The sequence below is a fragment of the Asterias rubens genome, chromosome 6 (genome assembly GCF_902459465.1).
Source record: "Asterias rubens chromosome 6, eAstRub1.3, whole genome shotgun sequence".
NCBI lineage: Eukaryota > Metazoa > Echinodermata > Asteroidea > Forcipulatida > Asteriidae > Asterias > Asterias rubens.
Window position 1 is genome coordinate 2,860,448 of NC_047067.1, and position 26,490 is coordinate 2,886,937.

Below are 26,490 nucleotides of genomic sequence, written 5' to 3' on the forward strand. Positions count from 1 at the left end.
TTCTCCCCTTGGCCTTAGTCATTCACTCTCGACGTTGCACGACGATGATCGTAACACTTTTAATTTGGCTGCAGCAGTTGAATATAATCACATGAGTCATCTTGCTGAAGTGCTCGTTAAAATGTCCAGGTATTTGTCGAGTGAGAGACCCAGTCGTTGATATGAATGTAAATTCTCTCTTTTCGCCCGCGTATATACATTTATTTGTTTGTACTTGACCATGCCTCGTGTCAGTTGGGTGGATTTTGTGTTTATTTTTAATATTGGTTTAACCTGAATAAAACTCTTGTGTTTTTTTTGTGTTTTTTTAATGGAAATTGAAAATTCTCCACGCATAATGCATTATGTAGGCTAGGGAGATGCTAAATATTATTCGATTTTTGTGTTCTTCTTTCAACTATTGTGTTGGCGATCCTTTTCTCATTGATCCTGCGATTGTGTAATTTTTTTATGTTTTTATTTTGTTGCTTGCGAAGGAAATTTATCAAATTAGATCTAATACAGCAGATTTGAGTACAAATTGAGATTTTTTTTACATATTATTTTGTAAGTTTGATTGCAGCAATACCGAGACTGAATGTAAAAAAAAAACATCTCCTGAGTAAGGCTGTAAGAGGAAATAGCCTGGCTCTTAGTAATGACCACTGCTATCAATAAAGGATAACAACAATGTGATTGAAGCAGGATTGAAGCAGGATACATGTCTATATTGATCATCCGCCCATTTATAGAGACTTAGGTAATAAAACCATAATGTATCAAAGCGACTAAAATTTCAGTAAACAATTTTCTGTGAAGAAGAACGTTGGTTTCCCAGTCAGGAAGCCGAGACCTAAGAGAGCCTCTTACAAATCAATGTCTGCCAATAACCATTTCACAGCATTGCAGTAAATTTCCAGCATTTGAACATGAATGATTTAGGGTGTAATCGCACATGCTCTTCAGTCGGTGTGAACCACTGTAAGATGATGAAGAGCAGACCGATGATGAGGAGGATATGAAGGCACCATACCAAGAGTCTTCCCATTGATTGCTTGTTTTGGACGCAACGTAATTATCCTCCAAATCAGAGAGCTGGAGAAAGACGAGAGATGGAGAGAGAGGGGGATCTAATAGACTGGCATCCTGTGTTAGAATCAATAGCACCTGGGAGTAGTAATCAAATAAGACTTTGTCTCACGTCTTCCATGGCCTCTGTACTCTCTCTCGATGATTCTCTTTCAGGAGGAGAATGAAATATGAAAAAACTTAATTATGTTTACGGCGTTTGTGTTATGGTTATGTTCACAAATATGCTTTCCTTCGTTTGATTGACATGTTTGAGTCTGAGGTCGTGTTTTTGTGGGAAAGATGGTTTGAGTCATCATGATGAGACGATAGAGTCTCTGTATACCTTGTGTTCTATTGTTGTCTAATTTGATTAAGTGCTGAAGGAATAATAAGTTGGTTGTCTCCTCAAAGTACATAGACCTCTCATAGGGATTCGTATGGCATGAAGGTTTTGTCCTTGTTCATCTTATAATTTGTTTTTACCCTCCCACATATGTGTGACATTGTGTGATGATGGCAAAGTATAACTTTGATTTCTGGAACAGTTTGAATGTTCAATCTCAAACTTATGATTATACAATATAAACTAAAGGTGCATGGTTCCTTTTTGAGATATTGCTAAAAAGAATCCGGAGCGAATTATTATGTCCAGACAGAACAATCTGAGAAGCATTATTATGGTAATGCTCCTTATACTGAGTTTTGGGTGGGAGACAAACCCACAACATTTGCATTGCTGGAAGAAGATGTCTCAAGGTGTTAACTATTTTTATGAGAATTGGAAACTAGAGAAACTAGCTTTTGTGGCTACATTTTAATAACATGTAAATTTGTTTTGCAGACAAATTTGCAGAAAAGCTACTCTTAGGGGAAAGGAGAGGAAGAAGAATCTCATTTCATACATATTTTTTTTAAATTGTCTTGATGGGACATGCAGCTCTCTCGGTAAATCCTCTGAAATTTAAAACCGATGGTGCAGGGGTGCTGGGGAAGCAAATTTTTGTTCCCTGAACCTTTCGGGCAGTGTACATGGAGTTTAACCAATCATCTTTACCGAGTGGTTCAGTGACACCATTAACACAGCCTCGCGCTCTGATTGGCTAAACTCCACGTACACTGCCCGAAAGGTTTAGGAGAAGAAAAAAATCGCGCTGGGGAAGGGATAGCTATACTCTTCAGACCAAAGGTGAAGTAAAGAAAATGAAATTGAGACCTTTTGTGTGGTCTCAAATTTTACCTGTGGTCATGTGAGAAGTAGCCTTCTTGATGGTGCCGCCATCTTCCTTCTCTATCATTCACACCAAATTAACCAAATTGAGGCTTGAGGAGAAAAAATAGTCTGGTTCCTTTTAGGTATACTAAGAATCAGTACAAGCAACTGCTATCACACACAGGGAACATGACACAATAGTGGGATTGGAATCATAATAATGGTCCATAGAGGGACATGTATTAAATAACAGGAACCAGGGAGGGAAAAAGCTACTTGGGATTGCGTGTAAGGGAGCACCTTATGGGTCAGGCAATTGCATTGTGGTCACACTGTAATCAGATAAGAAAGACAGAACCATTCATGGAACTAGGTCACACTGGTTGAATTGTCATCGACTGCCGAGCTCTTTGATTCAGTAATAAATTGACATCCGGATGTAAGAACCAAACAGAGCGTGCTCAGTGTGCAATGTCTTGAAAGATGCATTTAATGAAAGGGTGGACGGGAATGTTTTACAATGTGGCAGACTTGGCCAATTTTATAGTGGCCGGGTTTTAATCTTGAGGAGAACTTCTCTCAGCTCTCCCCAATATATGAGGGTGATAGGAATATCAAGTGAGGCGATGAGAATCTTATTTAAGAATTGTTCTCACGGAATGGTCGAGGAGACTTAAAGAATCTTCAATGATGAAATCATACAAGTGGAAATGTTTGGCCCTGTGTCAAGATGATAACTAAAGGAGTATGGTTGATGGGATGCTATATAAGTCTGTCATTGCTTGTCTAGCTGATTGAACAGAAGCAGAACTAGTCTGTAATTCCAATAAAACCTAATGTTCTTGTGTTTTGACATTAAGAGGCTCCAGAGCTCCATAAACAAATATTTTGTGAGAGAATTATGAGTGACCTGATAAAAATATTTGTACAGGCTTCCCGGCGTTATGTCAACAATCATTCCCAGAAAACAAAAATCTGATGGCCAGATGAATTCACTATAAAAGAAGAACCACAGGTTATATTTGTCATCATGAAAGTACTTAGTCTTTATTAAAGGAAGACAAAATTAACAGTGGGGAAGGATGCTCTAATCCTTTGCTTGAACGAGTTACCCTACCAACTATAAACTCTAAAACACCACTAACTCACTGTGAGAATAATCTCTATTAATTAACAAGATTTTTTAGCTTTTTAACTTTTATTAAAAGTGGTCTTTCCTTACTTGTTTCCTTTTTTCAGGCATGGTGTTCTTCCTTATTAAATATGATTTATGATGTGGGCGGGAATGTTTTACAATGTGGCAGAAAAAAGGGGGGAAAAAACAGAAAATGTGATTCTAATCCTGAAAGATCTCATGCAGGTCAGCCCTTGTACTTGATAAAATATTCCAATTCTTTTTTCAAAGGACCAAACATCATGCCTGTTTCTTTCAGTATCATTTGAGGATTTTTTACTTAATACTTTTGCCTTTTTATTTCCCTTCTTGTTCATTGTCTATCTATAAAACAATCATTCTCTTCTTTTCCTTCCAATCCCTTCCAATGAGGCCCCATCCATCCATCTGTTATCCTACATACCAGCCTATGGTGGACTTTGATCTATCTCTAGTCGAACCAAATTCTTGGCTGGTTTTTAATGGTCTCTAATGACTGGAAAGCAGACATAAGATGACCTCCAGGCAACAAGCTGGGTCATTAGCAGACAGTAAACCTCTCTGTTATTCCTGACCTAGATATCAAAGTTATGTACACACACTCCAAGCATTTTCTCCCAAGAAAAAGCCCTGATTCTTTTTTTGTTGTAAGACTTTGTCCAAATAATATTATCAGAGTTCAAGGTTATTTTTGGTTTAGGTTGATGAGAAAGCTTGACTAATTGGTTGGAAAGGAGGGTGTATTGTTACAAAGAAAAAAATAATCTTTGACTAACAAAATATCAAACTGTTTGTATGTTAATGTTGGTCAGTGAATTGCCAACTGAACTTTGGAAGAGGTCAAGAGAAATAGTTTTAATAACCACAATTTTTTATTATTTTGCTAACACCAGGGCGGCACTTGCATGGGATGATTTCATCCGGCAATTTTGCTTAGCAAAATAGTTAGACTGTGAATGTGTTTTCTTCATAATTGAATGTTGATAGTGAGTAGCAACTGATACATTTTGCTCAGCATTTTTCTCTGTGGTATACAACAAAACCACTCAATGACTTGTTTACGATATTTTTTACTTTTCAAACAATATAGAGTAAGACTTAACACATTGTCATTGCAGCGTTGAACCAAATTGCAAAAGTACAAATTGCTTAGCATTTTTCTCTGTTATACAAGGAAACCGCTCACTGACTTTTTAAGGATACTTTGGACTTTTCAGTCAATATAGAATATAAGACATGTCATTGCAGCATTGAACCAAACTGCATGAGCCTAAGTCTATAATAAGCAAAATTACAATCGAAGTCCTCGATCAAAAAACAATATGTAGTGATTAATCTAGACATGCACGGTCACGGAACGTGCAGTGGAAATCTAAATAACGTTTCAATCTGAACTCGCTCGTGAAAAATACATTTGAAATTCAATAGATGTCTTCTTGTTTAGTGTGTGAGGAGGTAGTAATGGGGAGAAATCCAGCCCATCAGTAGTCAAAGTGAAGTACAAGCCGCAGACCATCGCTGAATATCTGCAGAGTACCGGGTCATGTGCATAATTGCCTGATTGATGCTGTCGGTAACCGAAGTCCAACGGCAATTGCTGGGGTAAACACAAAGGCTACGGTTAACTCAGGGCCCGAGATTTCTTGGGGAGATTGCAGCGGTTATTTACGTAGGGGGCTGTCGGCTTCTACAAAGTGACCATTCACCCAGGAGAAAATTTCAACATGCAACAGTAAATGAAAGACTCTAGAATGCATTAACCATCGCTTTGCTTGTGGTGGCGGTTTGGTTTTTAATGCTGGATTGAACTCTGTAAGCTGGAAAATTTGCCAAATTAAAACGATCGCTTCCGATCGGAATGTTTTTATTTTTGTTACAAGGACGTGCAATCTATTATTCATAGGATCATGACATCAATTTGTTATTTATATCAACATTAAACATCTTGAAGTTCATTCGATGCAAAGTTTAACACATCAATGTCTCTTATTTTCACTGTTTCAAAATCATGAACTCCAACTTAAATTGTTTAGTATTCCCAGAGTTTCAAATCCTTCTGAGAATTCAGAACTCTTTGTAGTGTCATTGAAGCCTTAAGAGTATTTGCCAGAGGCACTCTCCCTATAATTGATATAATTTGCTGGGATATTTTGCATCAAGGCTATTTATATTAATAACTAGAAGGTGTTTATTCAGTGGACGATATGCTCTGACATGTCCCTCGGATAATGATTTAAAAAACGGATTGTTATTAACATTATCAGGGTATCAGAATTTAAACATATTTTTTAAAATTGCTATAAGTTTGCTCCATCCTAAAATAATTTTATTTTATTTTATCAATTAGGGTATAAAAACTCTTGCCTTCTTGGTGTGGATTCAGGAAATGTTTAAACAAATTGCATTATTAAGTTGTCAGATTCACCTTTTTATCATTTCTACACCCCCCCCCCAATCTTAAATGTTGTCAAAGTAAGAACAAAAAATAATAAATATAACCTAATGTTTTTTATTTGTTCACAGGTTGGTGGAATCAATGGTGTCTTCATTTCAAAGTAGTGGATGGAAACTAATTTATTCTTCCAAAAATCAAAGTTTTTGTTATTTACGACCTCAATTTTTGAAGAGGCTGTCTTTGTCCTATTCAGTTATACATTCAATCAGAACCCAATGCATTATGTAGCTTGAGTCGGATTCAAATAATGAATCCTTTGTCTTTGCCTCAATATACATTGCCAAGCACTAACGATCAGCCCTCTCGTTAATTAGACAATTTTAATTCCATTAGAGGCCTCCCCATTATGCATGTCATGAAACTTCCAATCAATTAATGAAACCTTTGCACTGTTCACTAACTAAACATGGGCATAAAACGGCTTCACGTTTTATCGACCATTAACGACTTATGGGGATATAGCTTGTTTACCAAAGTAACCTCCGTTTCATTTGGGAATTATTTCGACCCACGGACTGTTTGGTGATATCCTTTGTAATGTTGAAAAATGAACTGTCATTGTGTCAGCACATGAAACCATTAGCTGTTTTATTGCACATTAAAAGGTCCCCTATGGGATGGGTACCTAGCCATGCATGCTGGTATGTTTTCCCCACAGTATTTATGACACATTAATGTGTTTTTCTGCATAAAACTCTAGTACCCTTTAAACATTATTCCTCCAATTTTTGTTTTATAACCCTTGCTCTAATTACGCCAAACACACAGATGCACACTGTCAATTACTCTAGTAACTGAATATGTGAGTCTGCCAGAACGATTTACAGAGATCTTTGTCTACACAAATTACCGGCCTTTTTTGATAGGTGGAGAACCTTAATGGGTTCAAATTAAACATGTATGGCCCATTTGTCAGACAAATCTGCTCATGCACAAACACCGTTGATTTAAAAATACATGTTCTAAAAAATTCAAATATTTGAGGATGAGCTATAGATTCACATGTAGGCCTTTGTTATTTCATGTATGGTTGATGCCACCAAACATGAGAGCACTGTCTGCGACTATATTGTCATCTCAACCAATCCTGATATTTGGTTCAATTTCTGGTTAAATTGAGTATATAATGTCTTTGATGTGGTGCTGTGATTAACATCTATTCAACATCAGTAAAACACATAGTCAATATTTTTAAAAATGGTTTTGAAAATTGTGATTAATTTCTTCTCAGTTTCCCTGTATTCTTCACATGTTAGACTCTATGGATCAATAACTCTACATCTTAATCTTTACTTTTCTCACAGGAATCAAAGTTGTTTTCGTTTCTTTTCTAGACAGATGAAGTTCGACATGAAATGTGACTTGTATTTAAGTGTTTCTTTAGTCACGCAGGAATCAGCGAAGCAAGCTGTGCCGGCACCGCATTCGCACATAAGAGATTGCGACTAAATCCTTGAGTGTCGTAGCTGTAAATGATTTGCCAACTCAAATTGAGCAATTTAGCAAAACAGCGAAGCACACAGCTGGATGCGAAGGAAAGTTGAGAAGTCCCTGGACTGATGCAAGAGGATGAGGAAGATGAGGTAAGTTTCTTGGGGTGGAGGGGAGATTGATTGAGACAGAGGCCCTGCATCTCTTGTCATCTTGGAATGTCTCATCAGGAATGAATGATGCAGACTACACAACATTGGTTATTGATAACAGATGGAAGATAGCTTGAATACTGGAGACACTGTGAGATGAGAAGAGATGCTTTGAATTTTAGCTCTTTTTGTTAAAGTTACTATGTCTGTCAAACAAAACTTTTAAGAATCGTAGAGGAATCTTATAGGAATTAAGGCAGTAAGAAAAAACATTATTGTCTAAAGGCTTACTGATGATGAATTTCATACCAGAACCAGAGAAAATAATGAAAGAAAAAACACCCTTTTCACACGAAGTTGTGTGCTTTCACATGCTTGATTTCGAGACCTCACATTCTAAATCTGAGGTCTCAAAATCAAATTCGTGGAAAATTACTTCTTTTTCGAAAACTACGTCAATTCACAATGTTTTATACTATCAACCTCTCCTTATTACTCGTTACCAAGTAAGGATTTATGCTAATAATTATTTTGATTAATTACCAATAGTTTCCACTGCCTTTAATTGAGCCTTTAAAAATATAAGAAAGAAAAGAAAAACTGAAAGGTGAGAAAATGAAGTTGTTAATTGTCAAACACCATTTACAGTAATTATAATTATGTGGTTTTAGTATAAACTGAAAATACCACAGGTTTGCCTAAAAGCTTGATCATCTGAAGTAAAAAAAACATTCAATTAAAAAAAAACAATGTTAGTAATAATTCTACCAGATTTTTGAGAAGTGTCACTTGGATTTATCGTCAACTGAGTACAAAACCGCTACGATGAATTATGACCATCCATGGTCGCCTCCATAGTCGACTTGGAAGGAAGGCTTCTTCAAGAAGCCTGCCAGCCTCCTCTCCATAACATACCCTCACTCATCATCACTAGGGTTGTTTTGATTCTTGGTAAAGTGCCTTGATACAGCCATGATATAACTCACAGATTTCAGAGGAGAGAAAACAAATTGACTTTGATATCATTTAGAGGGGTGGGGGGGGGGGAGATTCAATTTACATATGGCTATTGGTACCTCTATAATACTATATCGGTTGTCACCGTATAATCATAATAGCTATTTTGACAGACGAGAGAAATAACTAAATTATAGAATCTTAAAAACAGATGTAGATTTTACAAAATAAAATAGATGTATAAATGGAAACACCATTTTAAATATGGTGTTCCCATTCAAGTAATTGTCACTGCCTCTGCATATTATATGCTAAACGTATTGTGATGTTGTGCCTGATTTATAAATTACAAAGTTATAGTCTGCTGATGTGTGTTGGCACTTGATCAAGAAAACAAATGATTGGCTTTATTCTGAAAGTGCACTGGTCATAAACATCATCTAAAATATTGTCAAAGACAAGTAAATAAGTTTTTAAAGAACCCATAAATCACCATTTTGATTGCCGCAATTTAGATAAGCAGATAAAATACACAACATCAATGCATAGGTGTATACTTGTTAAAACAAAATATTCTTTATCATTGATGCAAATTTAACATTCATTAAAACATCACTTTCAAAACATTATTTATAAACAAATGTTTGGTTGTTTTCACTAAAATAAAAAACTCATAAATTGTTAAATTTATCACAAGTTGATTGAATGGTGTGCTTTTGAAAACCAGAAAAACAAAACAACAATCATGTAATAAAGAGACTTCTCCGTATCATGGTGCCACCATCTTTTTGTTATTCCAGTCAAATGTGTAATCAAACTGAGGCTGGAAGGGAAAATAGTCTGGTCCCTTTTGTTTGAAACATGGAAAAAAATTCTGATCAGTGGAACTCTGTGCCTCTGTTTCAGGATTCAATTTCTATTTTGTTACAAATATTATTATCTCATGTGGTCCTATCAGGGATATTTTGTTGGGAAGACATTAATTCACATAACAAGTGAAATGTCTAGTACAAAACTGCACTTCCAACATCCCAGCAACTCAGCGCAGCGAGCAGCACAGGTGTACAGATTTGTCTACACTACCCCTTTAACATTCAAGTTGATTTCTCTGGGTTACAGCATGTTCAATTCATGATGCATTGCGACAATGTGACCCAGAAGCGGATGTAATTACTGCAGAAGCATTCTTACCTCGGCTTTCTCTTGGAGACCATTCATTTTAAAGTTTAATCGCCTCCAACCTACATGACCCCCTTCAGCGAGGGAAAGGGTATACATTGGTTGATGCTGAGACTTTTTTTTCTTTCTCTGAGCAAGATTTATATATAAACCTAAATAAATAGTTTTATGAAAATAAACAAATATTCTGATTTATGTGATTTGCAATCATTCTAATGTTGAACCCATGGGAGCTAAAAGAAAAATATTGAAAATTCTTTTTGAAAATACATTCACCTTTTTATGTTCAACCAATTTTCTTGGGGATAGTATTGAAAGACTATGTCGGTGTGAGGAAAGGTTTGTGCGACCAAAGTTTGTCTAGTGCATGCAGTGCAGTTGGTTGCCTCAAGATTGCCTGTAAAAATATCTTGTGCGACAAGGACCACAAAGGTTGTGTCATATGTTTCAGACATGGCCTCATCTGTGACTTTTTCCCTTGCTATAGCCATAACTGTTGCTACAGCTATGGCTGTGGTGATTGTTGCCACAGCTACGGCTTTGACTGTTGTCACAGCTATGGCTCTAATTGTTGCCTCTTTACTGTTGCAGACGACAAGTTCAAGGAACTTATAATCCATTTTTTTTCAATCCAGATCATTTCTAGAGTAATTTATTGTTTGTTTTCTTTAGGTTTCTTCAGCCATCGAAAATGAAGGGTTCAGTGAGAAAACAATGAGCGCTTTAAGGCTAATGACTCATCTTTGTTTTAAAACTTGTTCTTTGTCTTAGCTGTGGTTGAGCAAGAACCCTTATTCCTTGCCAAGCACTCCCCACTAAATATATTCTAAAAATAGAAGCTATGTAACAGCATCATTCTCAGACTACAGTATTATTCTCTAGTACTATTTGTCACATTTATGCATCATCCCTCACACTTAAACCTTCAAAACAAAACCATAAAGCAAGTGCGGACATACGTTCTCAATCCATGCTTTTCTAGAATTTCTGATTATATCTCAGTTTACAGGTAACTTCTTCATCTGGGAGAGAGACTTCAGCATGTCATAACCTTGTCTTGGGCCAATCCTTGAAGAACATTCATGTCTGGTTGAGATAGAGAGAGAGATGTCTGGGAACCATGGTAGTACATGAGGTAAGATAGCCATCATTCACTCATCACATTCCTCTAAGGGTAAATCCATGCTGTTCTCTTTACCTGATTTCTCCATCGAGACTGCTGTCTGGAGACCTAGTCTTCTGTCAAGACGCACATCTGAAAATGTACTTTTGGCTAAAGATGTCTATTCCTCATCATTTCATTTAGAGGCTTTCTATGAAAGAACAATCACTGTGTGTATTTTTGGCAATCAGGCGGTGCAGACTTGGTCTCCTGACAAGGTGCTACTGAAAGTGTACATTTGGCTAAAGATGTCTTTTCCTCGATCAATTCATTGAGTTTTTATTATGAAAAAACAAGCACTGGGTGTGTTTTTGGCAATCGGGCAATACCCTTGCCTGTATACATGTGAAAAATACCTATACTCTAAGAAGTATGTGTACAGTGCTCACTATGATAATTGTTTGAATGCATTATGGCACATGTATTCAACATGTAGAGGAGTTGAAAGTTGCACAGTAGTCTAAACTCCTATTGGTCACAATAGTTCCAAAGGAGGGGCCACGAAGCACTTCTAGAAGATATACATACTGTAGCATGGATGATTGTGAGGTTTCGTTACACAACTTGGCGTCTTGACAGAAGACTACATCACACCCAGTCCATGCTGCTCCATCTTACAGCGCCTTGACCTGAATGTCAGTGCTGGTACTCTGTATATGTCAATGATATATTCCTTATATGTACCACACCTCAAGTATGGGGGGATCGAGAACAATATTTTCCCCTGGGGGCACGCTCAAATAGGACCCAAGCTTTCCAGCAGGGTGGTATGCATAATACATTAATATTTGCACCTCTTTCAGTTCTACATCAATGTTCATTTTCTGGTGATAGGTGGCCCATTGAGTTTGTGTGTGTGATATGCCTGAAGGTATGTAGGGTCTATATGGGGAATGCATGGCGCCGGGACGGGGGTCAAAGGTCATTCAAGATGGAGATGAGAGATCTCTGGTTGCCATAGTGATATCATGTGCAGTGGGTTGATTTCTAAAGGAGGGGGAAATGCACAGCTGTTTTGGTTTTAACTCAATAGGAATTTGATGAACAATTTGTCAAAATTTATGAGTCTGTTATTCATCTGAAGCACATAAAGTAAATTGAGAGTGAACACTTGTGTATTTTATTCTCAATCAACTTATTGGTGTACTGTTTCACTGACCTGAATGACTTGGGTGTTCTCATCCAAATAAGGAAGGTAGTTTGTCTCTTGACCAAATGCATCTTTTGTAAGGTTGATGTGATTTTTGATTTGATATACTTTTCCAAAGTGAACAGTTATAGTATGTTGATAAAAAGCTTGGAGGAAGGGCGTCATGGCCAAGCGGTTAAGAACATCGTAAGTCACAGGAGTGTGGTGGGTTCGAATCCGGTTTGACTTGTGTGTCCTTGAGCAAGACGCTTTACTATAGTTCATTCTCTCAACCCAGGGGTGTAAATGGGTACCTGCGAAGGTAGAGGTTGATATTTTGTTTGAAAAAGCCTGTGGAGTGCCACGGCAGCTTTAGCTGTATACTCGCCGGGGAGCTGAGAAAGATTGAAGGAATGTTATTGCCCAATGACCAGGGCACTAATGTTAAGCGCACTCATTCGGTTATTGTAAAATGCGCTAGTTATTATACAACTAGTTATTATTATTATTATAAGGAAGATGAATGTTACATAATGTAGTTGGTGAAGGTAGGGCCCAATTTTCAAGGCGCTGCTCATGCCATATTCTGTGCTTCTGATCACCACTCTCTGGGCTAACCTTGTTGGCGAAGAATGCCTAGTAACGTGAAGTACTCACGCAGACAAGCCAAAATTTCCCGCCAAACCGCGAAATATTTTGTAAAGCGCTGATTCTTTGCTTATGGTAAGCAAAGCCATGAAATTGTTCCCAGCTTGTGATCAAATATCCAGTAACATTTACACAGATAGCCACTGGCATCTGTCATTTTGTCTTATCACCATAGATAACTTGTCTGCAGGATTCTTGATGATGAGGTATCAACTGAAATTCTTTCTCATCATATCTAGGATTCAAGATTGGTGGTCTGGCATCTGTGACAGTGCTCCTCCATATGGTATGAGTCAATGAAATTCCAATGGTGAGTGCTCATCGGACTTCCGACTCTCTTGTCTCACGATGCGAGCTGAGACACATTTTAAGATAAGCTTAGCAGGATGAGATGGATAAGATGTAAACTAAACATTCTCGGTCCATTAGTAAGATGTCTTGGAGCTGATGACAATATAAGGAGTTAGAGGAGATGGGTTTTGCATTTGTATAAAGGCACTGGACGCTATTGGCATTTACTCCAAATAATTTTGTTTATAACAACTTACTTGGTAAATAGCAATGGAGAGCTGTTGATAGTACAAAACATTGTGAGAAATGGCTTCCTCTGAAGTAATGTAGTTTTTGAGAAAGAGGTCATTTCCTCACTCAAATCTGAAAGCGCACAAATTTGTGCAACAGGGGTGTTTTTTCTTTCATTATTGTCTTGCATTTTTGATGACCAATTGAGCCAAAATTTTCACATGTTTGTTATCTTTAAGCATATGTTTGGATACACCAAGTGAGAATACTGGTCTTTGACAATTACCTAATGTGTCCAGTGTCCTTAAACATCTGTCACTTTTGTGGTTTGAAGTTATTTGTATTGCAGGTTTTAGAGTTACAGACCATTTGCCTATGTTGCCCTTGTCTTGTCCTTGCCTATGTTGCCCTTGTCTTGGCTCTGTGGTGTTCATGTCTTGTCCTTGTGATGTTCTCCTCCTAAAGACAAGATAATTCTCCAAGTGACTGTACTCTTCTCCGGGAATGTGGCCTTGCTTCGCAGGAAAGCAAAATTCCAGTCTTGTCATTATCCATGTGTTGACAAACTGAATTAAAGATATTTGTTTTTCACAAACCATATACTATGAAGGGTTCGGCTAGATATGTTGTGAGTAGAAATAAAGATGCTGGCCTGAATCTATAAATACTTATGACAGATCTGTGCAATGAAAACACTTTAGGTACTTTGGGGGGGGGGGTGTAAAAATAATCCATTTAAGGGGAATGCCCTTCCACATGAAATAAGTGTATAGGTTAAAAGAAACTGTGGGAGTTCATTAACAAAACATTAATCACTAAGATGACACTGAAGATTCATTTTCACATGCTTAGCTGAGCTAGCCAGTGGGACCAGTTAGCCTGCTGTTTCACTAAACGCAGACTTTTTCACTAGACAATATTTTATATGAAATAGGGATGCTCTTGAACACTTATCTAGCCAGCTGGACCACTTGGTAAAACAATTGGAGTGGTCCTCAGTTGTTTTAACTAGCAGTTGGACACTGCAACAATGCTAAGACGAGATTGCAGAGTCTGAAAAAAATGTTCATGCCTGATCATGTTTCAATAGTGCAATTAAATTTTACACACCCAGTTTATTCCCTAACAAGCAAAGACTGCGGTTTGTGGTTACCATAGCAACACATGAATCATCTTTTGAGCATGTACAGATAGGAAACCAACATTTTAAAACCATTCATTAGTTTTTCAGCAGTGAATATGCGAGCTGTATTTTGTTATCGGCGGAAAATATTACCAAGGGAATTCGTGGATACGAAATTGATGGAAAGAAATTGTGGCCCTGGGTTGATGGGGACAGGCTCAAGAGGAAAAACATTGGTTGGGTTAATTTGCGGACAGACTCGCTGGCAACAAGTACTATGTCAGTCATGTTTGGAGATGATGCATTTTAGGAATTGTATTTTGGTAGTTTCTTTCAAGTGTAATTGCATGAAAGAAATCTGTGAACTGAAAGTTTCATTGAAATGGAGTAATGCGTTTGTGATAAATCAGGCAGTAAAATGTTTGTTTGTTTGTTTGTGTGTGTGTGTTTTGTTTTGTTGGTTTTGTTGCTATTATGGTCTTTTTGTGCTTATTTGGGGGGTGGGGTTGGGGACGGGGAGTGGTTCTCTCTCTCTTCATCTGTGGTATGAAGTATTTTTTATAATCGCTGGCCAGACAAAAGAAACAAGATGTGAAGCAATGAAACAAAACTTCACATTTAGCTATTTGTCAGGCCCAGGCGGCCATTTTCTGAGTCATTATGACCACAATTATTACCTATTACTTCCCTATACTTGGTTCTCTTATGGGTCGTAATGAGAAAGATTTATGTCCATAACTTAATCTTTTGCAAGTTTTAAATTTACTCTGCAATTATTTTCTTGATAAATTTAAACTAAGAGTGTTATTTGAAGATTGCTATCTTGTCCATGGAAGTCTAACCTTTGACCTCACCTGTTCTTGAAATTGTTGAAACTGAAGCTGGCAAACGGTGGAGTGTTTATCTGAATCCACCTCTATATCACCTCTTTGCTTAAACATTTCAAGGGGCACCAAGGCAATTACCATGAGGCATGGAGGCGACTGCCCATGTTGCCTACGTTGAGTATGTGCCTCCGTAGCTAATATTCTAGAGCAGGTCAACACGTCAAACAAAGATGCACATAATCCACCTTGGTAGAATGTAAATTATATGGCATTGACTATGTCTTCAAATCATCATAATCTACCACTCTTGTTCAGGTGTTTTCCCTGACTTCATTGATATGAAAAGATAAACAAGGAAGTGATGGAATAATTTATTGATTATTGATGAATATTTATGACATCTACACTGATGTGAATCATGATAATGGTGCACATCATGTCTGGTGGTACTGGTGTCGTCCATAGCTTATAATTTTGACCTTGAGTTGCCCAGAATGATTCATCCTAAATAAATCATTGACAACTTCATGTACAGTCTCATTGTGACAATGTCAGGTATAGGCAATTGAAAATAATACTTACCACGACAGCTTTTTCCTTGGCGAAGAGGCAGATTTTCCTTGGGAGAGGATGGAGCTAATGTTGTCATAACAATATTTATAGCAATTTGAGAAGCAATTTTTCTGAAATTGTTTATGTGTTGCAGAAATTTTGTTAACCAATTATTACTTGACGAGGTTGAAGGTTGTGTTATTTAGCTAAAGACACTGTACTTTACTACAATCAATTATCATCAATGAATTGTTGAATTATTGATAATACTTTATGAGATGGTGGTGGTAGTTAACAAGCGAAATATTATAAGTCTGTGAAAAAAACTGGGGTTGAACCCAGCCCTCTGTAATTTGCCAACTAAGGCAATAGACTGTTGTTATTTACTGTATTTTCAGTTTGTTTGTTGTGCAGATAGAAATAAACCTAACAAATATAATATGTCTTAATTTATACTCCAATTAATGTTGTAACTAATGCAACTTTTCCAAGTTATTTTTTGTTTGTTTGTAAAGATGTGGGCACTGGGGGGGGGGGCGGATCCAGTGTTCTGATGGGGGGCAGGTGCAAACTTTAAGCATGGAGGAATAACTTAGTAATCCAGCTGTTTTTAGATAAGATGATCACAGCAAGGGGTTTGGGCCCTCTATGGTCCATAAGACCATGTTCTGGTGCAATCTAGGACATTGATTTTTCTTGCCTTTTTTTTCCCCCACCTTAACCCACCACTGAGCACCTTTTACTTTATTTGTATATCATTGAATTCCTGTAAGATTGAACATTAAATGAATGTATAATTTGCATGCTCAGTGCATACATACAGTCTTTACTCTATGCTCAGTGGTTCAACTAAAAGGTTCAACCATATGACAAGGGTTCAACCCTGGTTCAATCATTTAGCTCAATGGTTCAACTAACAACTGTTGTATGTTCCCTTTAAATAGCTCACTAAGGAACTGTAGGTGTGATAAACTTTAAGGCCATTGTACATAGAAGAGGCTGCAATGACCCCCCCCCCCTCCACCCACCCATTTTATTACATCTGTCATCTACATGCAAGGAAATCGTGATTCAAGCAAATTTTGTGTTTTATTTGGATAACTCCATCTACACTCAGTCCCGGGCAAACCTACCTCCGTTTTTACCTCAGCATAAAACCCTTTCCTTTCCTTTTGTCAGACTTACAATCCTGTGTTCTGGCCTTGCCAAACAGATTCTGGTTCTCTGCTAAGAGTTCCTTTGTTGAGACAAACCCCCAGCCTCAAGGGGGATCTACAAAATTTGCCTGAAATAGTTTTTCTTACTGCCCCCACCCCCACCCCCCCCCTCTCTCGGACTGAAGAGAATTAACAGCTAGAAGATGGTGACTGAAAATACTGCCCCTAATGTGCCGCAGGGATGATTTGGAGAGTGAATGGTGCGGCAGCGTTTGCTAGATCAGAGTTGTTCTTTTCGCTGTTGTTCATGATGTTTGCAAATCGGGCTCCCCAAGTAACAACCAGACTGCATGTGTTCTTAGTTCATTTCAGAAGGGGCTTTCCTATTATATTCTTTTAGCAATGTTTACCACTCAGCTTTGTTGGGGTAGGTCATCTTAAGTCATTGACTCAGTGGTAGTCTGATTCTGAGATTTTTTTTTTAAGCTTCTTTTTTTTTCTTCAAGCTAGCATTGTCTGAATTGTGTGTCTTTACAATATTGTTCAAGAAATTTTAGAGATACACATATTCTGACAAATCAATTAATCATTGTAAATATGCATGTATGGTTTTGATTACATAGGCGAAGTTTACAAGTGTCTTTACGTATGTAGATAGTTGGTAAATCGGTCACTGTAGTTGTTTATGTGGTTGTTTTTGGTGTTTTATTATGCAAACTTAACAAAATCATCTATGTTTGTCTTAAGTTTGGTTAAGTTTTGAAAACAGAGGAGTACATTCAATTTAAATGCAGTTTGTTGGAGTTATTAACTTTTTATAATACAAAACAAAATACAAACTTGTACTTTTTTAATTAATTTGTTATTTATTTTTCATTAAAACATATGTCTCTACACCTGTTATGTTTGAGCATGTTGTTGAAGGAAATCTGAGTTTTTAAAGGCATACCAAACTTTTTCAAAAGTTGTTTTATTTTATTTCAGAATACATGGATACTTCACCTCTTCCGGGAAGGTATATTTGTTTGTTTGTCCTCTACTCGTCGAAGCGAGATGATTATAAGCTCATCCCGAGTAATTAACAGTGTGGGTCACCGTGTCCCATTGGGATGGGGTGACAGAACCTAACACAATTTATCAGGTCTAGTCCCACTGGGCAGTGCTAACTAATGTTATTTGTTGTGCGCGGTTCTTTGTCTCGCGGTTTGGTCATAGACATGCTGTCTACATTGTGAAAATGTCAGAGAACTCTGAGCGGAGTTGCTGAAAGTATTACTTACAATTACTCATTCATTTATACACTTTGACGATATCTTGTTATTTTTGGATGATTTTCCCTGTTAAGTTGAAGCTTCTTCAAGACCGTAACCTGATGAAAGAGAATTCTTGTTAAGGGACGAAAATAGTTTTTTTGTGAATCGCAAAAGTCTTGTGAGCTGCAGAAATTAAATACGTTCACATATTCGCAGAGTGTGTGGGCTGAAACAGTCTTCACAAATTGAAATTGTGAAATTGGAAGAAAACAATTTCTTAACAAGTTCTCGTTTCCAATCAAACAATTGAACAGTGGCGCAGTTTTCCTGCTTATTAATTAAACCACGTTCTGTAGCCTGAACTCTGTGCAGTATAAAAGACGTATCGAGAACTGCATTAAAAATGTTAAGATTTGTCACTGTTGTTTGTTACGGATTGAAATGTTAAATTTTAAAATAAAATTTGTCTAAACAAGTTCTAATGTCACAGTTTTCCTGCTTATTATTTAAACCAAATCTTCTCACCCGAACTATAGATCCCAAAAACATAGTGAGAATCGCATTAATTTTTATTTTTTTATAGATCGTTCACTGTTGACAAAACAGTTGACAAAACATTCTTAACGAAGTGAAATTTAAAAAGTAAAATGTGTCCAAACAAGTTCTCATTTCTAATCAATATTATGCTACCAATAAAATAATGAAACAATGACACAGCTTTCCTTCTTATTGGTTAAACCACACCTGAACTTTGGGCGCCAAAAAAACTTAGTGAGAATCGCATTAATTTTTTAAAAGATTTTTCCTGTTTTTGACACAACAGTTTCACTTTAATTACATGGTTCCGAATGATATGGGTGCCTGTGTGTCTGTGTTGCTCTACGGACTTGTGACAAGGTTGTGGGGAAGGTTCCAAGGCTGGAGCCAGACGTTGAGGGAGCTCTGATGCAGATAATCATAAAGTATGGTTCACGGTGCGACAACACGCAGCATGGAGGAGGGAACTATTATTGAATTGGGTCTTTGGGACTTTGTATCTATTCGTAACCTCTCATATTATAGTCTGGGTATATCACTGAAGATCGTTCATTGTGCATGATTTGAGCATGGAGGTAGGATTTGAGGAAGTTTGACTTCGGACATCACACGAGCAACTGATAAATAGACTTGTGTAAGTCTATGCATGGAATTACTTAACCTAGTGTCCCTGTAGGTGTTTGGTTTAAAGCTTTGCAAACAGGAATCTTTGACATAATAATCGTAGAGATCCTTGCTATAGGCTCCGTACTCGGACCTTAGTGGGGCAGTCAAGTGTCAAAAATAGCATCTCTGGGGTTAAATATTAAAGGAGAAGTGTATTCAATTTAATTGGAAGGTTTTCAGAGTTATTAACGACATACAAAGAGCTCTATGCACACACAGTGGTAACCAATATGCCAACTAGTGACGTCATTAATACGAAACGCATGCTTTAATGCTAAGTGCTTATTTTGAAACGAGCAGAAACATTCTACTACTTCACGTGTTTACAAAGCACACTGATTTTTAAAGAGCAGTGTCGCTAATATAAACATAAATGAGTTACCAACCAAAACGCCATATCATGTGTAGTGTGTTTGACTGGTTGCTCCAAATGGTATGCTTAGTAGGCGTTTCTGCTTAGCAATATTACTTAACCTACCATATTTTTTTCAGAGCCAATACCACTTATTTATGTGTTTTTGTGTGTGTTTTTGTGGGTTTTTTTTTGCAATGCACAAACAATACATACAAAGAGCTAACATATAAATTGGACTACCACAACAAGTCTTCGGATATCCAAAAAGAGAAAAGAATCGATGTCTATCCAGACAACGAAAACATACAAAGGGCAAAAAATTAAAATTGTAAATTAAGTAAAATTTTTAAAACTATATTGAAAATATCGATTGCAGAAAAAAAGGGGAGATATATATATATATATATATATATATAGAACATTCATTTAAACTTGTTTGCATGGTGTACTCTCCAAAAATAGTCAATAATTATAACGAGAGCTATGTGAACACACTGCATCAATGGTTGATGTAAGCTATCACAATATGAAATATATTGTATGGTATTATCTATATGAAAACTGAAATACCTCCATATTGGTTTGCTCTGTATCCTTTTCATATTTTTCATTTCATTATTTGTTTATTTTCACAACCAGTTGTTGATTGTCTTTGATGATTTAAATCGTTGTTCATGTTTATGAAAACTGTTCCCCCTTGTCCATCAATATGGAAATAATTGTCAATTTGAAATGATATTTTTTAATGTTATTGAACTGCACTTGAACCCTAGTCTAGTTGTTTAGTGTTTAGACAAGCTTGCAACAGCTTTACGTGGTTTATACACGATTTGGGATACACTCATGATGAGCTTTGACGATATCAACATAAACAGTTGACTCATTTCGCACAAAGACCCAGGGTATTGGGGTTTTTTTTGTCATGAAAATGTTCTAGGTCTATGAGTGATGTTCGGTGTCTGGTAAATCAGTTAAACATTACTAGAACACTAGACCTGGCGCCAGCATAAACGAAGCAAGTACACGTACTGTATTCTGTTAGTGTTAGCTAAAGTTGATGGGATGATCCTACATGTAATTTGTTCATAAACACTAATTTCCATAGACCTTGATCTTGATGGCGCCGCGTGGTGCCCTATGTGTATTAGTATTGATGAATACCGATCTTTGTCATTAGCGATACGGGACCAGACTATTCTGTCTTCCAAGCCTCACTTTGGTAATTGTTGTGATTTAAAAGGGGAGTCCCCCTTAAATAATTTTGATTTGGGGTTACCCACGAATCATTCTGAAATCTCTAATATTGTGTTTATGGTTTTGAGGATTACAGCAATTGGCAAATCAATAATATTCTTATAGACGTTGGAGGTGTCCACCAATGGCATGGCTCCTTCCACCTGATGCTGGACCACCATGAATGCTTTGGGGTCAATGTGAATCTGATCTTAACAACCAATGAAACACGATCTCTCTCACACCTTGGGCCAGAGGGATAAACTTTTGTGTCAACGACCAAGTTCACTTGTTGACCAGGAGCACAATAACATCGTGGTGAGAAGTAAATCATGTACGTTCACGCTTCGCTTTAGTCTTCCATATTTGTCCTCTTTTGTTGAAGTGTTATTCCTGTTTGTAGGGTGTGTTGGTTAGGGATTTTATAAGAACAGCTGCTATTGGTGGGTTCTGCTGTTGCCAGGGGTGATCGGGGCAGTGGACAAAAGAGAACGATGCATTTCCTAGGATCCCTTTTCTAAATAGTAGACTTCCGTCAAGTCGTTCACCATTCTACAAGCTTTCTCATAGAGAAACAACCCCTGTGAGGTTGAATAAAATAGATGGAGGTTTAAACCAGTCTGTGGGTTGGATTTAGACCCCATGGCATTGAGATAGGGAAACACAATATTTAAGTCGTCTAGTTTGAGCTTTAGTAAAGGGGACAGATGGGAAAATATCAAGTGCAGTGAAGTGCAAGGAGTAATTCTGTTGACGGGGTTCTATACAATTTCTGTATGGGAAATATTGCTATTTTATGCGTGGGAGTTTGGTATCAAAAATATGACTCCTAAATGGCGGGGTGCGTAAAACTTCAGACATTACTCAAACCCCAGAAAATATTACTAAAAAGGGATACTTTTCTGTTTTGTTCATGTTTGGAATATGACAAAAATAGACATACTCAAAAGTTGAGATTGTATGTACCTTTTATTAATTAGTAAAGCATATTATGTTCAAACTCGAGAAAGAAGTGACAAATTATGATGAGTGATGCTAGATAGGATTGTTGTTTCATTGCTTAGCCGCATAAAACAGGCCATTTTAAACCATTATGAAAATATACATCACCTCGAAGGTTGAGGTTGTAATTTATTTAGTAAAACAAAACATGAGATAGACGTAACACATTTGACGGATAAGATTGGTGTTTTTTTTTTGCTTTAGCCACTGTAAAACATGCCACTCTTTAACTTGAAAAAAAGAGGGCTGGGCGTGAATGTTGAAATTTTCTTTCACTTGAGGAGAGCATGATTTTGCAATGACCAATCAACACAGGTGACAAGCCTTTTGTGTACGAACAGGAAATGAACTTTATGTTTTGGGATGAAAGTTTTGAGAAGAATGTACATTGTTGATGCAGTGGTATTGACCTATTATACGGTGTGTTTGGTACGCGCATTGAGCAAGGTGTACAGCTTTAACTGACCAGAAAGGAACCAGTGACAAGCTGCGGATGCGAGCGGTGATTATTTATCAATTAATCATTTTTTAGTATCAATATCATACATCTTTGTACTGATGTTGTTTATGTGAGTTATTACCTTATCACCTTGTCTTAATGGGGTTGTATATCAAAGGTAGTTCAAAAAAGAGACACTTTTAAGAGTGACTTATTCACATGATGTTATCTGACATTTTTATTGAATCTATTTCTTCAAATTGGCCCAGGCTTTCTCAATTGATTACGGAATAAATAACCTTCCATCTTAGAAGACAGTTTGTGATCATCGTCATCTACCATGAATTATCCGTGACATTTGAAGGGACCCGTAATCTTTGTTGTATTGTGTCCTCGGCAGCATCCGAATAAAGGGTTTTTCTGTGGCATCAGCATCACCATGGTTTCCATTGGTACGGTTGTCATGGAGATATTCATAAGACTGTGATTAAGTAGTGGAAATGAAGTCTTGTTTACCAAGAGATGTGCGGGCGAAAACGTTCTGTTTCTATATGGTGACTGGGGGGGAGGGGGGGGGGTAACTATGGTGGATGGTGGATTTTCACTGGATTTCAAATCTTCTGCAGACAGAATACAAAATGGCATGCGAGTCTTGATGTTTTTGTAAAATGTATATTTTATTAAAACATCCTTTTCTTTTTCACCCAATTAAATTTTGTGTTTACTCCTTCAATTTATCATGGATTAATGGTATAATAAACAGTTCAAGAACTAAATGTGGGTCACAACACTTTTACAAGCAACATTCCGGAATCAGTTTGCCATGTAAAATAATTATAATGTTTCATATTCATTAAAATGAGGAAAAGTAACATTTTATTTTTGCCATGACTAGCTCTGTAGGCTACCATAAAATTGAAGTAAATTTCAACATCAGGAAATGATGATTTCTTTAACACAGTGACAAGAGAACAGTTAAATGAAATAAAGCTCAAATCTGCCTGCTTGAAATTTGTTGTTTTTCTCACGATTTATATTGGGTTAATTTCATCACTTTTCCATCTAGCTGTCGCCCTCAAAAACACATTTGTCATAACCACCAATGCATCGCCAAGGTTGTACAGATTGCATTTGAGTTTTATGGGAAAGAATTTGTGCGTTAAGTGCCCTCCAATTGATTTATTGAATCAGAAAACGAGGGTTTTTCGCTCGTGCATTTAATAAGCAGAGTTCACCGTGGCTTGCGAACGATTTTTGTTTCTCGAGATTTGTGGGCGTCTGTATTCTTGTGTTGTTGTTGACTCGGGGTTTTTTCTTCTTTTTTTCTCTTCTGCGGCTAACAAAAGAAAATCTTGAAGATGCTTTTAGTGTAAGTCTTCTTATCTCTGCCCAGTGCCACAGAGACTCGAGTGAAAGCATGCATGTATCTGGAGGAATTATCTTCTTTGATGCTCTGCCCTTGAGAGGGAGGCAAGAGGATGGGAATTTAAGAGGGAAAAAATAGAAATCTCCAGAGGGAAGTCTTGGGAGGAGATTTTCTTGTAAGATGAAAAGACAGGTCGGATGGGGGAATAAAGAGCAAGGGTTGTAGGTAGAGAGAGAGGGGTGGGATCGCTAACAAAGATGAGAGTGATGTGCATAATTGATGGAACAGCCTCTTGGTTGTAATGTTCTTCTATAAGTGGATATAGAGGTGATGTGAACTTTCAAGATGAATGCTTCAAGTGACTTTAAGATGAGGAGATGAGGTGTGAATTTTGAGAGGAGGAGACAAGAAGGAAGTGTCAGAAATAGGCCAACGATCTCTACTGAGAATATCATTGATCCAGTTCAAATGCATTATACCTTGGTTGCAGATTTTTTAATCACCTCTGCTCTTTTGTATTCCGGTTGCCCTGTGTACAAACAGGTGCAATGGGTCCCATCACACTTCAAAGGCCTTTTTACACAAATTACACTTAAATTTACACCTGTAGTCATGATACGTTAACAACAATTAAATTAAAACACAAACACACTCTCCCAAAAAATCTTGTCAGAATTGGACCCGGATCTGAGTCCTATGGGATCTGACGCATTACTGTGTCAGAATGGCGTGGAATCTTTGTCAAAACGGCCCAGAAATGAGTCAAACTGACGCAGAATCTGACTACAAAAACATAGTTAAACCACTTTCCGGGTCAGCCTGACCCAGAAATGTGTCAGGCACCCTGGAACTCGGAGTCCGGGTCAGATGTTTAGAGTGCACAATTTACAGCAGTCGTATATAAAATATAAGTTATACATCATCCATGATATTATTATGACTTTTTTTTTTATTGACGCCAAAGGTGATCCTCCGATCCGAATGAAATAGTGGTTTCCGGTTGGTTTGATGTGTAAAACACAACACCAACTTCGCCACCATGACGTCAACTCCTTCAACTGGGAACACGAAGATCGAATTGACAATGATGAATTAGATATTTATGATTGTAGATTCTTGCATGTGAAGATGCTGTTCTCATAAATCTCAAGTCGTGAGAAATAAATGAAAGGACAAAAAACCTTCTTTTGCAGAGAATTGTGTTCTTTCCCGAGAGAGCCTTAACCTCAGAAGCTTTTCTCCGATTCAAATTATTTGGGTGAAAAATTACTTCTTTCTCTGCAACTAACGTTACTTCAAAGGGAGCCGTTTCTCGCAATGTATTATAATAATAAACGGCTCTTCGGTGCTCAATACCAAGTTTAATGTGTATGGTCATTAACTTGTAGAGTAATTACCAAAAGTATACAAAGACTTCGGTAACATTTATCAGTTTTGACACTTAGCTCATTGATGCATGAGGAGGTGCGATATGCTTTATAAGGAGTATTTTGTATAAGGAGTCATTTTTAGTCCCAAATCGCTATTCATCATTTCGTATACATTGTATAAAAAGATCGCACACAGGATGAATTTGTTCATTGCAGACAACACCACTGGCCTTTGTCATGATTGTATGTTATTTAGATCCCTTTCATCAATGTTATTCAAGCTCAAAGGTTCAACGAGGCCTAAGCTATGTGGATGAGAACTGGCTCCTGGTCTAATTTGTTCGAACTGGATGAGTAATCATTCATGGAAATAGCTTTAGTGAAATGTTGTCTGTAGAAATGACGACAATTTTCAGAGACATGATTGAGTTGAATAGATAAATTTTATTTATGATTTTAATTTCAGAGCTTACTGTTTGTAAATTTCATATCGCTTCACCATTCTCTGGGAAAAATTGTTCACCGTTTTTTTTGTCTTTACTTTTTTCGAAATTTGTTTGGTTTAATCAAGTCGTGACCCCGGCTCACATTTAAAGGAAGATACTTCAATAACCAAGTTAATGGTACAATTTAAAGACACTGGACACTATTAGTAATTGTCACAGACCAGTCTTCTCACTTGGTGTATCTCAACATATGCATAAAAAAATAACAAACCTGTGAAAATTTGAGCTCAATTGGTCGTCGAAGTGGCAATATAATAATGAAAGAAAAAACACCCTTGTCACTCGAAGTTGTGTGCTTTTAGATGGTTAATTTCGAGACCTCAAATTCAAAATCTGAGGTCTCGAAATCAAATTCGTGGAAAATTACTTCTTTCTCGATAACTACGTCAATTCAGAGGGAGCCGTATCTCACAATGTTTTGTACTACAAACCTCTCCCCATTACTCGTCACCAAGTAAGGTTTTATGCTAATAATTATTTTGAGTAATTTAAATTTTGAATACATCAACCAACAGCTTTTACTCAGTCGTTGGAATTCTAGCACATCAATTTGCTCTTTAAATAATGTTATAGGTCTATCACTTCCAAATCCGCATTCGGGTTTGATATCTACTTTTGCTGAAATGCCAGAAAATACACTTTTGCAAAAAAAGTCACTCTGTGCTGCATGATTATGACTAACTTCCAATAAGATGAAAATTTAAATAAAATTTCAGTTCAACCATGGTCCAGCCCACTGACATAGCTATCGCCTAGTTTTCTCCCCGACTGTCATACACTATAAGCATCAATCCAACATGGAAATTAAAGGCAGCGTACAAAGTCGCACTCATTTGTTTTGATTTCCAATTTATGGCGGCATCTCCGCATAAACAACGTTCAGTAGCAAGAAAACAGCTGGCAAAACGAGTACACCGCCGAGATCGCCCCTCGCGTGTATTGTACCCGCTGTGCTCATTCGAGACGGAATTACGGGCTCATCTCGCAGTATACATCAACTCCAGACTGTCATGAAACTCAAACATGCTTACAGCAATAGGGACTCATTTGCCAGTA

At 37.2% G+C, this 26,490-nt stretch overlaps 1 long non-coding RNA gene across 2 annotated transcripts; it reads left to right on the forward strand.

Annotated features, from left to right (window-relative positions):
- Positions 1–4,756: 4,756 nt before the first annotated feature.
- LOC117291605 lies at positions 4,757–18,386 on the forward strand. 2 transcript variants are annotated; one of them, XR_004519168.1, is made up of 4 exons: positions 4,757–7,451; positions 10,590–10,722; positions 12,766–12,836; positions 17,692–18,386. It is a non-coding gene; the product is annotated as an uncharacterized LOC117291605 (long non-coding RNA). The 2 variants fall into 2 exon arrangements; XR_004519167.1 differs by lacking the exon at positions 17,692–18,386 and having other exon boundaries at positions 12,766–13,084.
- The last annotated feature ends 8,104 nt before the right edge of the window (positions 18,387–26,490 follow it).